General features: G+C 41.9%; 1 protein-coding gene across 1 annotated transcript in view; it reads left to right on the top strand.

Annotated features, from left to right (window-relative positions):
- Positions 1–3957: 3957 nt before the first annotated feature.
- The window catches only part of LOC135496840 (uncharacterized), a 66855-nt gene continuing 55504 nt past the window's right edge, over positions 3958–15308 (top strand). The window contains exon 1 of the mRNA XM_064786386.1: positions 3958–4065. The gene's annotated coding sequence lies outside the window, so the exon portion shown is untranslated. The remainder of the gene's footprint in view (positions 4066–15308) is intronic.

The raw sequence follows: 15308 nt of genomic DNA, 5'->3' as shown, positions 1-15308 counted from the left end.
TTCTCCGAACAGGGAAGCTGAAAAATCATCGAACTGCAATAAACAATGCACTAGAACGGGGTTTAACCTGCCTGTCTAAGAACTGGCACGCAACACTGGCAAACATCATGATAGTGTGATACCTCAAGTGGCGGCGCATGGTGGCAAGCTGGAGCATTATCCTTCTAGCCAGGTAGGCCAACGCCAAAGTGGCCCCATTAACACTGGTGGGCTGCTTGATAGTTGTCTTTGTGTACTAGATTTCCTACCTCCGAGGTAATGATGGCGATAAACTTCATATCCCCACATGCTCTTTTATAGCTGTACACGATCGATTACAAATACCAACAACACCGATACGTTTACGTCAGTATGTGTTTGAACGAGTAAGCTATTAATATTATCGTATATTTGAGTCACCGTATCTGTATCAGATCAAATCTTATTTTTGAACAAATGCGCGCGCGCAACTTTCCTGTTTAGACATAATTCTAATTCATCTCTGTTACCGAAGCACTAGTACATGCAAGGACTTTTGGCAACAGCAGATGCGTTGGTGCTTATTGACATTCAACTAGCATGCGCAGGATCAGAAATGATGAACCATGATACATTGAAAACAGTTGGTCCCACTATTGTCGGATATGGGTTGACAGTGAATGAGGCAGTCAGCAGTCGGGCTCCATCTCTCATTGGGGTAAACCTGGTTAATGGAAGCGTCGGTCGCGATATGTTTCTGAGCAAGGCGTCATGGTCTTAATGCTGTATTAAGGATCTGCCACTGCCGCCGCGACAATGGGTGAAATTACGCCCGGAAGTACGTGGGCCAGTACCGAAACGACCGTGCCCGCCTCTGTCGAACAACACAACGACTTCCTGTTGGACACCTTGATAGCTATATTCAATTTCTATGTTCCCTGTGTTGTTCTTTTGCTGGGCTTCGTCGGGAATACGCTGACCCTGATCACCATGACCCTGCGTATAAGAGAGCGGCGCAGTGTCGTCATGTCATACCACTTCCGTGCGCTCGCCCTCGGAGATATCGCAATATGTTTGATTGGCGATACTCAACGGTTGATTTTGTCCCGTTTTGAAAATGCTTTCGTTAACTTTGGCAACTTCCTTTGTAAAGAGTACAACTATTTGTTATTTACATGTTTTGGCATCGCTGTCTGGAACGTTGTGATCATCTCCATCGACCGTTTCGTTGCCGTGTGCTTTCCTTTAAAAGCTGCCCTTTGGTGCACCCTCGCTAAGGCCAGAGCACTGTACGCCTTTAACGTTATCTTCCATCTTTTGTTTAACATGGTGAAACTCTGGAAATACTATAAAAAAGACGAGACGAATCTGCACACGGAATCTTGTGTCAATCCTTCCGACTTTCCAGCATGGTTTGAGGACTTCATCTTACTGTTTTACTACTCTATTGTGAATTACAGTGCGCCTGTCTTAGTCCTTATATTAAACAGTTGCATCTTGGTCAAATTCAGACGAAGTGCTAAAGAGTTAGGGAACCTTGAAGAGGGGGGCGCGAGCAAGAAAAAAGAAACGCAGGAGCAAAATTTGACTGTAATGCTTCTGGTCGTAGCGTTCACCTTCATAGTCCTCATGGCGTATTACCCGCTGGAAGACTTAGTCTGGAGCTATGTTATACCCGATGTAGCGCTCAGCCATCCGCGGGTAAGGGAGCTTAGCTTCTACGTATCGTATTATTCAACAACTGTCAATTCATGTGTCAATTTCTATATATTTTTCTTGGTCAGCGAATCTTTTAGAAGGGATGTTGTCCGCCTGGTGAAGAATAAACCATGTTGGTTTGATAGATTGCAATGATAATTTCAATCCAATATGTGCAGTTTTTTTCTTCTGTCTATTTCGAGCCCGATACGACAACGATCACTAGAAGTCACGCAAACCTGTCCTTTATGGGAATACCGTATTCGAAGACCAAATACTTTTAAACTAATTCAAAATGATTTGGTTTACTTCAATACATGGTCTCGACCACGAATACATGATGGGCTTGTTCCGTCTTGGCACACTCAAAATGATTGTCCTACATTCACCAAAAAAGCATTTCTCATTACTGAAAGCATGCATTATCAGTCAACACAACTTCCACTCATATGAACATAACCACTTTATACCACACACGGTAGTTCTTGATTATCCCACTGTGTGCGCAATAGATACTAGTTTCACATTTAGCTGCTAGGTGGGGCAGTCTGATATGCACGTTATAAGTCATAAATAGCCATCGTAGATATGCCACTATTGGCCGCGGAGAATGCACCGGATACGTCGTCGTCAGATTGTGTTTGTAAGAGTAAGCTATTTATAATATCGTATATATTTGACTCACTATATCTGTATCTGTATCTGATCAGATTCTATTTTTGAACAAATGCGCGTGCGTAACCTTCCTGTTAATCATTATGAATCATCTCTGTTACCAAAGCACCAGTACAGGGAATTGGCAACATCAGATACGTTGGTGCTTTATGGTCTTCAACTTGCAAGCGCAGGAACGGAAGCATCGATCGCCATATGTTTCTGAGGAGGACGTCATGGTCTTAATGCTGTAAGGACCCGCCATTGCCGCCGCGACAATGGGTGAAATTACGCCAGGAAGTACGTGGGCCAGTACCGAAACGACCGTGCCCGCCTCTATCGAACAACCCAACGACTTCCTGTTGGACACCTTGATAGCAATATTCAATTTCTATGTTCCTTGTGTTGTTCTTTTGCTGGGCTTCGTCGGGAATACGCTGACCCTGATCACCATGACCCTGCGCATAAGAGAGCGGCGCAGCGTCGTCATGTCATACCACTTCCGTGCGCTCGCCCTCGGAGATATCGCAATATGTTTGATTGGCGATACCCAACGGTTGATTTTGTCCCGTTTTGAAAATGCTTTCGTTAACTTTGGCAACTTTCTTTGTAAAGAGTACAACTATTTGTTATTTACATGTTTTGGCATCGCTGTTTGGAACGTTGTGATTATCTCCATCGACCGTTTCGTTGCCGTGTGCTTTCCTTTAAAAGCTGCCCTTTGGTGCACCCTCGCGAAGGCCAGAGCACTGTACGCCTTTAACGTTATCTTCCATCTTTTGTTTAACATGGTGAAACTCTGGAAATACTATAAAAAAGACGAGACGAATCTGCACACGGAATCTTGTGTCAATCCTTCCGACTTTCCAACGTGGTTTGAGGACTTCATTTTACTGTTTTACTACTCTATTGTGAATTACAGTGCGCCTGTCTTAGTCCTTATATTAAACAGTTGCATCTTGGTCAAATTCAGACGAAGTGCTAAAGAGTTGGGGAACATTGAAGAGGGGGGCTCGAGCAAGAAAAAAGAAACGCAGGAGCAAAATTTGACTGTAATGCTGCTGGTCGTAGCGTTCACCTTCATAGTTCTCATGGCGTGTTACCCGCTGGAAGACTTAGTCTGGAGCTATGTTTTACCCGATGTAGCGCTCAGCCATCCGCGGGTAAGGGAGCTTAGCTTCTACGTATCTTATTATTTAACTTCTTTGAATTTCTGTGTCAATTTCTTTATCTTTTTCATTGTCAGCGAATCTTTTAGAAGGGATGTTGTCCGCCTGGTGCAAAATAAATCTCACTGAAGAATCGCAGTGAGAGAAAATTCCACAACAATGTCAGAAAATGTCAGATATGTGTTCGATAAAGTTGGTTGTCAATAAAAGACGGATTGTATCCATGGCATATCATTCGTACTACTGCTTGCTGTCACACCAACCTCTTAGATAGTGGTAGATGTACTCTGTAGGCAGCAAGGCGTCGAAACTATGATCCAGCCGAAACAACAGGCTCTGTCCTCGCTGTTTGATCTAACAGGGTAAGGAAGGCGATCGATGGCACGTCTGACGATGTCCTGAGAATCTTCCGATTGTCGCCAAGCCACGTGACCTAGCGTCTCGTGCTATAACTTGTTATTAATGTTCGCGACTTGCAAAAGGGGCAGTGAGTTTGGGCAGATCAGGCTGAGCACTTCTTAAACGTTGTCGTAAGCCATAATTACCAGAAGAAGTAGGATATTTCGCATTTCTGGAAAAAGAAAAGGTTAGTGCCTAGAAACTGTAACCCCTATGTTTTCGGGAGCCCAATATTTTCGCGAGAAAATTAAAATCCGCTCTGATTGTCTGTAAATCAATTATTGCTACCGATAGAAGTTTTCTGAAACTATTTCTCACAGAAATTTAGGGCTTTGAAAATAACAGGGGTTGTAGATCGCCGTGTTTGTACAAGCAGTAGTATTTGTAGTGATGAGGTGAGATAAATTTATGATAATTTGTTTTGTGTGCCGACATTTCAACTTTATAAAATGTAACAGTGTATTGCATGATTCGTCAAATGTTGTTAGAATTTTATGACGTTACATGGGTTGCATACTTCTCTCGTAACGTATAGGACGGAAACAGCCCGCTCAGACCTAGGCCTAAATTTCCATTGTTCTACAGTCCTAAAGGGTCATCAGGACAAATCTAGCTAACATCGGCCACCACGAAACGGCTTTCAGGGTGGTTGATAGGCCTAATCGGCTTCGGCAAATAATGTATAGTGCTGCATTGAAGGAGCTCTGATCAACACAAAGAGTTCGTCAGCATATCGGCCCTAATAGTTCTTTATAATGAATAAGTTGGATGTACATTAAGGCATAGAACTAATCACATTGCTTCATGGTTATATCAATACCCAGCGTGATATGTGATCAATCAAATAATGTTATCGTAATCTGTACGTATTTTTATAAGATGCTCCTATGTTTATGAGAAATATTGTGCAATTAACCCTTACACTTAAGACATTGCAGCTCGTCAAGCGATACCATTAGGATATTGCGACACGAGACACGAGCAAGCGAAATCCCGTAGAACACATGTCTTCATGTTTTACTCAAACCACACCCGATATTCCGTTGACGTTTTAACTTGACTGAAACATCGATTACAACAACTTCAAATAATGTGTTAATATCTCAACTATGATGAGTTCGGCACCGGTTGCTCGATCGACGTTTGCAGTAGCGTTGACATAAAATTCCAACGCTACTATCGAAAATTTATTGAAGAAAATAACGCTCGACCTAGCTCATACTCGGGCGTTTGCCTCAAACGCTAATTAAGAAACTAGCCCTGTTCTTGAGAAGCATGATGATGAAATCGGTTTTCACATCATTAATCATTAGTTAGCTACGGTAATGATAAGACTGACATCTTTGACATTCTTGTCTCTTAAATCACCCAGAGGTAGTCCCAAAATGCTCTCGGGACAACAGCACAATTACGCCGTGTAGACAAGGTAGTCGGTATTATTGACCGAGAGCCAGATACTTACACGAGTGAAACATCCAAGACCTAAATCAAAGACGCTCCAAATCGGAGAAAAACGGACGCAGCTCCTTGTAAGCCTTCATGGTCCTAATGACATGAATCAGTTCATTTTGAAGACACTAATTATGATTTAATCAAATCAATCGAATTCTTTGTAATGCACTATTAATTGTTTCGAATCAGGTAGATCTGCGTCTTGAACGCGTTTTAGAAAATTTCCGTCAAGGACTGTATCTTATGAGGACAGTTTATAATGTCACACGGCGCCGGCTGTCTCCTTCTCTGCTCAAGGTCATAACAAGATATATTGTCTCATGAAGTATTCCTATCTTGTGAGACAATCAGAAGTAATCTAAAGTCTCCTTCAGCAACAGGGGAGTTCCTTCTAACCCGACATAGCCTTGGTATTGACGACAGTTGTGGTTGATAATGAAATCATGTATGCACGGACATAATCTCATTTTCGGAGATTATTCCTGGTTGGTTCACAGGATGGACAGACTATACACATAAATTGAGCCAGCAGTCACCAACACGCCGTGAGAAACTGTGGACGCTACCATAAGACATATATACTTGTCACCTCTCCTGCGACTCCATTGAAACACGCCAACTATATAGCCAACTGCGACCTTACATGTAAGAAAAAAGCTGATCAATAGGCCTGAACCTGGTACCGATGGTTTCGTGGAAGGGACGAGTAACCATATCTCCTTGCTTAAAGGATACACACACATCACACTGGTCTTTCCGTGGAATGAACACGGAGTACTTTTCCTCATTAAAAACCTCGCTAAAGTGGGTTACGCCAACTGCTCGGACTCCATTCGACTCAGCTGTCCTTTTAGTCCCGGTTAAGGTGAGCTCGTTCCAGGCATGATGAGAATCCTCTGTTGGCAGGTCCTTCAACCAATCGTGCAAGAACGGTTTCTCCCCTTCTCTCTGTTTAGAGCATTTACCTGAAAGAAATTGATGCCACAATATAGTGTGCTGTTTCTGGCGGCCATGTTGCTTGATGTAATACTTCCTAAGTCACATTTGTTTGATTTAGGCATAAGGTAAAACAGCCTAAGTCCCAAACTTGACTTAGGCAGTTTTACATTTGTTTGATTTAGGCATTAAGGCACAAGCTTGACTTAGGCAGTTGTTCCATTGACCTTCCTTCTCACACCAGGAGATGAGACGATGGGTGATATGAATAAAGACTAGCAAATGCTTTTACTTCAATTTTGTACAGAAAGGCCTAGTGTAAATGTACATGGAGTTTTAGATAAAAGCATTTGCTAGTCTTTATTCATATCACCCATTGAGTTAGGCGCACGTTTACCACAGGTGGCCCATGGTAAAGAGCTGACCATCAATTTGGCCAAAAAAATGACTTGGGCGTTTGTATTATGAGGGTGACGATAAGATGCTTCGAATCGGCGCCTGGGATTGGATTGCACTGTGTTGACCCAGACAGCTTGTCGCGGTATACCGTAACGTTTTTGACCGTTTCCGTGTCGGACTGTGACCTCCTTTCCGTTTGTCGCTGTCAAGTGCAATCGGCAGCCATTTGTCAGTGCATCTGAAAACGCCAAGAAGAGACAATGCGAAAGATGTCCGTCGCAATATGTTATTTTAGCTCTGGTATATTTAGGATGCATGAAAGTATTTTGCTCCTTGATGACTAAGACAACTGACGTAGATTAAATTAGTCTTTTATCGACTGAGGTAATGGATGATAATGACAGAATTAATGGAAATGTTGCCTAAGCAAAATTTCACTGACGTGCATTTCTAATGCATGTAACCATAGATTTATGATGCAACTCGACTCTGATACTGAAGTTAATGGCCCTTTTCGGTTTGAAGGTTTTGGGTTACTGTTTATGAGATGTGTTCTCTAAAGAAACCCTCTTATTAGAGCACTTTTTATTTGTGTCATGCGTCATCGAATATAATATGATCGCATGATCTTCAAATCGAGTTTCTTATACAATAAACAAGTAGACCTACATGTACATGTTCCGTTACGACAAGATTCGTGTAAGATTCTCCGGCACGATCTTAACTTAGAATCATGTGAAGATCATCTACACATCGAAACTAAGGATTGAGGAATTTTATAAAAGAATCTTATCGGGATCTTCGGCCTGTATTCTTTACATGCTCGAGCCGGAAAAGACATCAGCTCACGGTCCTTAATAATTCAAGATGCTCTCAGTAATCGGTCGGCAATCATACCACAAGGGTATTAGCCAATTAATTGACCATTGGCTCCAGTCTATATCTCGCGGACCCAGAGTGAATTACATTTTTTCTCTCGCTGCAACACTTTGTGGGAGTTCTCGCTTTAAAGAACAATTCAATTAGGTTGTCGCCGCAAATTCTTCCGATTTCTTCCATAGTTTAATCAATCATAAGTGCACTAGCAAAAGTAGCCTACCAGCGCTGATGTCCACTTTGGTTTTCTGCTATATTCAAAGGAAGTAATCTCGTGATGTATGGGCGGTTCACGCTTGAAATGAAATTTGTAGGTCTTAAAAATGCTGCGAGAAACAGAAAATAATGAAATGCACTTGCAGAGATGATTATTGGTAGTATATATTGTTTATTAAAATTCGACATGTTGGGTGTAAATCTATATTCATGATAGATTAAATCTCAACCCTGCCCACAATATCAAATGTATCAAACCTGTGCTGTGTGCAAACGACCTATTTCGCAACCCCATGACCCATTTGAATCAGTGCAATCTGATTGGCTTACCACTGTGGTGGTTCACGCGACCTGCTACGCATTGAACAAAGGGGATATGAGATAAGCTGATTACGGTGAATCGGGGCGCCGCTCTATTACCCAAGTAGACATATCCCGATTCCATTGTGTTGCGCTGAAGCGTAACGAGGCGGACGACTGACCGTGCGTGCTTTGTCGGTGACTACCACACCTTGTGACCATTTATGCTTTTTAACAACTCGCTCTGACATTTTGTACAAATAAGCTTAAGATGAGTGAAAATTGTCAAACATCCCAGCCCAAGTTATTTTCTCGGCATCTATTTCTCCTGATATATTTTTAAAACATTTACCAATACGATTTACGGAAACTAGATGAAAGGGTTCTTCTACTTGTCATCCTCTGCTTCACTTGCTCGCGAGAGGCTAATTCTGCTTCTAGTAAAAATCCCATTTAATTTCAGCGTCTGTAAGACTAAGTGAAGCATGATGCACCAAGTCCGTCGAGAACTGTTTTATACTGATTTGATTAAATGAAATCGAATAGTGATAATCTATTTTAAGGAACTAGTCAGGGTAGTCTTTTAATCCAGCGAGGTTGCCATGGAAAGCAGCTTGAAGCAACACACTACAAGGGACCGTAAAAGCATTCTTGGATGTTGTGAATAAAGTGAATGGAAGGGTCTCAATAACCTACGTGATGAATCCGAACAAAAGCTTATTTCACTGATAACGCGTCGCAGAGGTCAGACACCCTTATCAACAACATCTTACTCCAATCATGTCCAATCTCAAATCAATCGATGTTAAGACGCAGGCCTCTCGATTCCCATGAAGCTTTTTCGTGGGGGTCGGTGTAACCAAGATGATTTCCCCTGACAACCCTTCCAAGACAGTCGAACAACTTGCATTCAGACCGCTTACACGAGCGAGCGGGCTTTGTTTAAAGACAATAGATCGTGTATCGGGCTCGGCTTGAATTCTTGCGAGATCATGGAGGTAAGGGGCAAAATAATATTAAGATGATTTAAATGGAGATTAAACAAACTAGAAAGCTCGCCGACTTTACGGAGAGGATCATTACTCACTACCCTCTCTTAATAAAAGTAATTGAATTCATGCAAATTTACACATAAAACGGTGGCAAAAACTGCATCTGAGTGATATCTAGCTCTTCCATGCCGTCATCAGCAGATTTCTGCATTGCATTGACACGTTTCTTCTCATAAATCACGTATCAATTGCTATATCATGATTGGAAACAGGTAATTAAAGTGATGTATAGTAGGAGAGTCAAGGGGTCAAGGACATTATCACACTCCCAGTGAAGGTAGCCTGGTACAAGGTGGATGACTCTGGCTGCCTTGCCTTGGTTCCATTTGACAGCCTAGCATGGGTGGGTGGGAGGGCTAGATTGGTAAATTAGAAATTATATATTTGCATTAACAAGGAAGTATTCGGTTTTCTATCCAAATGGAACCTATAAGAAGAGCCGTCTGTACAAATTTAATTGATCCGTTGATGAGCTGCTTCGTGGGGGTTCGATATTATCAAAATCTAAGGAGTTAGTTTTGGTTACTGAGATGTATGAAAATTCCTCTTGGGACCCAAAAATAGATTTGATAAAAAACGAACTTTGAAGAAATCGGCCCAGTAGTTTTTGCACTGCGGCCCCAATGGATGTGGACATTTACTTCTAAAGCCGACTAAAATTAAATCGATTAAATTGCATGATTCACAATGCTGAAATGATAACAGAAACATGTCCTCCCAAGAACAGTACACAATAAATTCATGGAGATCATTAAAAAAGAATTTGTCAACAACCGCGCATCCATGCTCATGGGAACTCGGAAAAGGTATTTTTGCAATCTTGCGATGATAAAGGATAACACCTAAGAAAATGGATCATTTTTGGCATCGCCAATATAATTTCTCTTGTCAGCGCTTTGTCTCCCTCTGGGACGATTCGGATGCCATTATAGTTAAATTGATGGCGGAATAAGTGAATATTTCATAAATGTCACGGAGGTTATATTTTCAAGACATTTTATCATTATGGATTGCTCTCATGAACATTAAACTGAAATGTTATTGGTGAGCTTGACCTCGAAACACACCCGGAAAAACTGGCAAAAAACACTCAACTTCAAGGGACCAGTGTACATTTCTTCTCATATGCTCCATTGTCAATTTTCTCACGTCAGACTTTTAATGCTAAAGGGAAAAATATGTAATATATTGGCGGCCGCCCCAAACACATTAGCAGGGAACAAGATCATCATGATTGAAATTGAAAAACCAATTTGTCAGGAGGATGTATTCAGGTTTTATCACCAGAGGTGTTTGCGCATTTAGAAGTAATCAAACTATATGCAAATAAATCACTAGTGGCAGTATATTGTGAAAAATCAATATATTGTCAATATGAGTTTCGGTGGGGAGGATTCGAGGATTTAAACCTATCGATATTTTCAGTTGCAGTTTGTACATTACGAGTTTTTCACCTTAACTCCTAGCTGAAAGAATTCAGGCCTAGGCCAATACGTGGTCTATTGTCATTAAACAAAGCTCTCTCGCATCTAGGCCTAAACTTCCATTGTTCTGCTGTCTTATCAAAGGATTATCAGGGTAAATCGTGAAAACATCGACCCCACGTAAGATGTTTCATGGGGGTCGAGGCCTCAAGTGGCAAGGGCGTATGAACGTTAAGGACCCAATATGTAGAATGTTGCATGGTAATGAATGAGAGTGGCGTGCTGTCCGGAAAGCGGTAATAGCGTTTCATCAATAGATCGTATTAAAAATGAAGTACTGCAGTCGTACAAGAATTACAATGCGTATCGTGAGAGGTGCCCAGTCGTTCCATTAACGAAATGACACCACCTAATGGATGTTTACGACATTGGCAGAGTCCGCATGGTGATAAACGCAGTATAAATGACCAAAGTTCATTGAGAATAAAAGGAGTGCCTCGTTAATGCTAGTACCATATGCAATCACAGCAGTTCCTTAGGGAGATTCAGAGAATGATAAAGGGCTTTGGAGGCAACGACCACTTTTTATCACTTGACCTCACTCTCCTGACCATTGATCAACTTTAAAGCAAACTTGGCCTACTCCAAGACCTTACTCTTCTGACCATTGATCAACTTAAAAGTTTAAACTTGGCATAGAGCCTCTGCTTGGCATACCTCAAAGATATCACTCCAAGGCAGTAAGCTTTACACAACTTCACGAGAGTCTGCACTTATCGATCTATATATAGGCCTAGCCCCAGTCGCCGTTGCGGAAAACCGCTCCCGGCCGAAGTAGGCGCGGTTGGTAATAACGTAAGCACGAAGTTACGAAGTCATACAGTACACAAGTGTATGTACATGTATTTGTTTAGTCCCTCAAATTTTCAGATTTCGGGAGAGGAACTTAACTACGAAAAAAAGCTGAAACAATTACATGTATTCCACTAATGTTGTTATTACTCAGAATCTATTGTTCCGTCCATCGGCTTTTGGATGAGAGAAACCATCACAGAACGCATCGGAATGTATTGGAATAGGAATTGGTCCCAGTATTTATCTGCGATTTCACCACGTGATCCTCCGTTGGAGCGTCAATAAATTGCCTCAGACACTATTAGCATCGTCCGTCAATGCGTATCGACAACCGATGGCACTGTACTTATCCAAATCTATTACTGGCTAAGCTCGAGTGACGATACAAACAGTGTATTGGGAGAAAATAAGAGTTTGTCCGAGTAAAGATGCTGAACGTGCAAAATATATGTCTAGTCACAAAAGGCAAAATTACTGTAATGGCCTGACGATGTCGTTTTAGGCGGACGAACAAGTGACATTTGTAATACAGCGTGAATGCATCACGATAGCATTATCTGCATGGACGGATTATATTAAATCATATTAGCAAACCTAGCCCTTTTTGGAGGAGAAAAACAGAAATCTTCAAAAATTCGGAAATGTCACATCCCTTACTCTTTAGTGTTATCGAACCACGTTTTTCTAGATCATATTTTTTCGTGCCTTCAGCGACAGTGCCTTTGAGGTGAAGATACTGAATAATTAACATGAAACTATTATTCTGCATGTTATTCTTTTTGAGACACCCTGCTTTGTCCGTACGTCATTCTTACGAATTTTTAGTGACAGTTGTAGATGCTGCCTTGCAAAAACCCCAGCCATTAGCTTCTATTGGATATGTTGTAGAAAGGCCATACCTTCTCTTGGTCACTGTGTATTGTAGTTACCCATCGACCAAATACAGGCCAAGTTGATCTGACACATCACGTAAACGTATTACCAGTACACCTTCTTTTTTGTCTCGCTCGTCGAGTCCACTTACTCAAGATGGGGGCTGGGGAAGACATGAACGCATCTAAGGCCGGTGTTCGTGTTGTTATTTTTTCATGATTCTTTTGCCACGAGTTAACCGACTTAGGCTTGAAACACGACGTGAGTCTTTGTAAAGTTCGGGTTCAGGGGTTTTCAAGATAAAAATGATATTGACGATAATGATGAATACTACATGTACATGAATGAATAAAAAAAGTAAATGAAGAGAAAAAAGGTATGGATACACGGGGATTCGAACCCGAGACCACCAGATCGAAAGTCCAGCATTCTAACCGTTGAACCACAGAAGCTTTCTTGTTAGAGCGGTGATTTCCTTAGCCTGTAATAGCCAGGCTATGGCGATGTGAACCTTGCGTGAAATTGAGCGAATTTCTATTTCACATAAGCTTCAGATCACCTTGATCTTGAATTCGTTGATATTTTTTTGTGTGGTTGCCACTTTGATGGAAACCCTTCGCCAGCAATAACAGAGGTTTCCTACATACACAACGCGGCCGACCTAGTATTCAAAATAGACTCGTCGGGGCCTTTGTCCAGGCATTTGCATAGGTATATCAGGTACACAAACAATGGCTGAATAAATCCGAAACACCCCTACAAACAGGCAACGACATCCCGCAAATGTTCGAAACTGCTAATCTAAGCCGGTTTATAGTACAATACCTGATCATGAGAACCAAATTCGCGCCGTAATCAACTTTACAGGATACAGAAAGCAGGGGTCACCTGGATGCTGAAGCTGCATCTCATTTCCTTCTTACGGCGGCGAAAGATGACACCCAACAAACATTTGTCAGGAGTGACGTTTTTCAATTTGGTGGCCGTAATTGGACATTTGCCATTAGGGTAATCGAAATCCACGTTAATCTGATGAGGTATAGCTGTATTGGTTTTTGCAAAGAAATGGATTCTGGCGATAACAATGCGTGTGAATTTAATCAACTTTTGTTGACTGGATGATAATTTTTCATTAGCTTCGTTCCCACTGTTTCGTTTTGTATTACTGGTGGAACACGGACAGCTCGGATGTTGGTTGGCGGATCCGATATCCTGTGTACCCCTCATGCGATTGCCAATACGAAGGTTCAAACTGCGTTTTGGTTTCCTCTGCGTCTGGCATCTGCGGTTCATAAAATGCTATGTAAAATGGATTTCATAAAAGCAGCTGTATATGTTTCAGTAGGATCGGACCATGGCCAAGAGCCGTAATGACTCGGACATAATTAAGTCGATTCGTTTTCACGATATATTGGAATACGTGGATACTGGTACAACTTGATTTGTCAGGAGATTAGGCTAATACGGCAGCAGACGATCTTTAGTTAGTGAAATTGTATCTGCAATAAGGTCAATGTCAGGGAGAGAGATACAAGATAGGAGACGATAGACACGGCGCAGGAATGAAAATAGCTCATTGGTGCAGAATAGTGACTCCGTTGCGACGAATATATTGGATGCATTCAATGCATATTAAGTATATCAAATGGTTGTATCTGAAACAATGGCTTGCAATTTTTTTGCGTGAGCTATTTTCTGCCGTAAGTAGACTACACGCTCTCCCGCTGCCTCAATTGTCTTTTTGGCGGCGATTTCTCCTACGAGAGGTTGTATCACTCATAAATCTTGTTTAAGGACATTCTGATTTCGGGTGCCACTATCCAAAATTGAGGACGTACATCATCTAATTCAGTGGTGTTCTGTCCGTGCCCACCCTTTACGATTTCCCCTTGGTGGCGGATAGCAATTGAAGGCCAACAAAGACATTGCCGCGGTCGGACCGGAGGCTTTGCCGACATTCTACATGCCAAGCCGCACTTGTCTACCTGCGTTTACAACCCCTCCATGAAGCTTCATCACCGTTATCATTGCCACTTACGTGTATATCATTTAGTGGGACAGGCCGGACAGGCCAGTGACAGCTCTCATACTCGGTGAATTGTATTGCCCTCTTAGATGGAGATCACCTCGTGAAGGTCGACAGTAAGGAGAGACGTGTCACCTTACGCTATCGACATATTAATTATTCATGTGATTTCTTTATCTTCTCTGATTCTAAACTGCGAGAAAGTACGTCCGACTTTGCTTTATCAATATCCCGATATACTAAATTTCACAACATAGCACTTCTGGACTGCACTCGATTTCCCCCTCTTGTCAATAGAACGAGGCAAGACAGTTGCGTTGTTTAGAGAGAAACTACTTTTACAATCGTCCCTTTCATCCAGAAGTTTCTCAGAAAGCATCATTGATTTCATCGCTCTGGGTGTAATCAGTGCCGACAGCGTGTGTGTAAATCACGCCGCAGTTTAATTTAAATTTTAAATGAATGAGAGAAAGCCACAACTCAATTAACTGAGAATGGGTCCCCTGCAGTGAACCAATCACTTGAATTAAACTGTGGAGAATTTACAACTTAACGCATTAATAATCGGTGATACCATAAAGAGGAGATAATACGTCATCTCTTTATGATTATACGCCGTGAGCTGCATTTGGCGAGATTCGTGATTGTCGTCGAAAACCGTTTGAAAGCGATTGATGCCTTCTAATTCTTGGCGTATTCCTTGTCATTTTAATGGCAAATTCTTGGATTTGTGAGATTGAGGTATAGCGCTTTGGCATATAGTTCATCGCCGAATCCTTCTTTCCATGTTCGAAGGTTTAGCCAACACTTAGCTCCTCCTTAAGGGAAAGCCCTTATCTGTGAAGACGAAGATATGTCCATTGTATAGTACCCCCAGGTATATGGCACGGCTTAACCCGCCGGCCATGAGGGAATTCCTTTATGGCCCAGTGGTTGGCGCGTTGGCCCCAGGGTGGAAGTTAAGCAACGTTGAGCGCGGTCAACCTTCGGATCGGTGACCGGCGCGTATAATACATCCATG

Source organism: Lineus longissimus, chromosome 12 (assembly GCF_910592395.1).
Source record: "Lineus longissimus chromosome 12, tnLinLong1.2, whole genome shotgun sequence".
NCBI lineage: Eukaryota > Metazoa > Nemertea > Pilidiophora > Heteronemertea > Lineidae > Lineus > Lineus longissimus.
The sequence above is the reverse complement of the archived record's forward strand: the minus strand, read 5'-3'. Positions and strand labels throughout refer to the sequence as shown.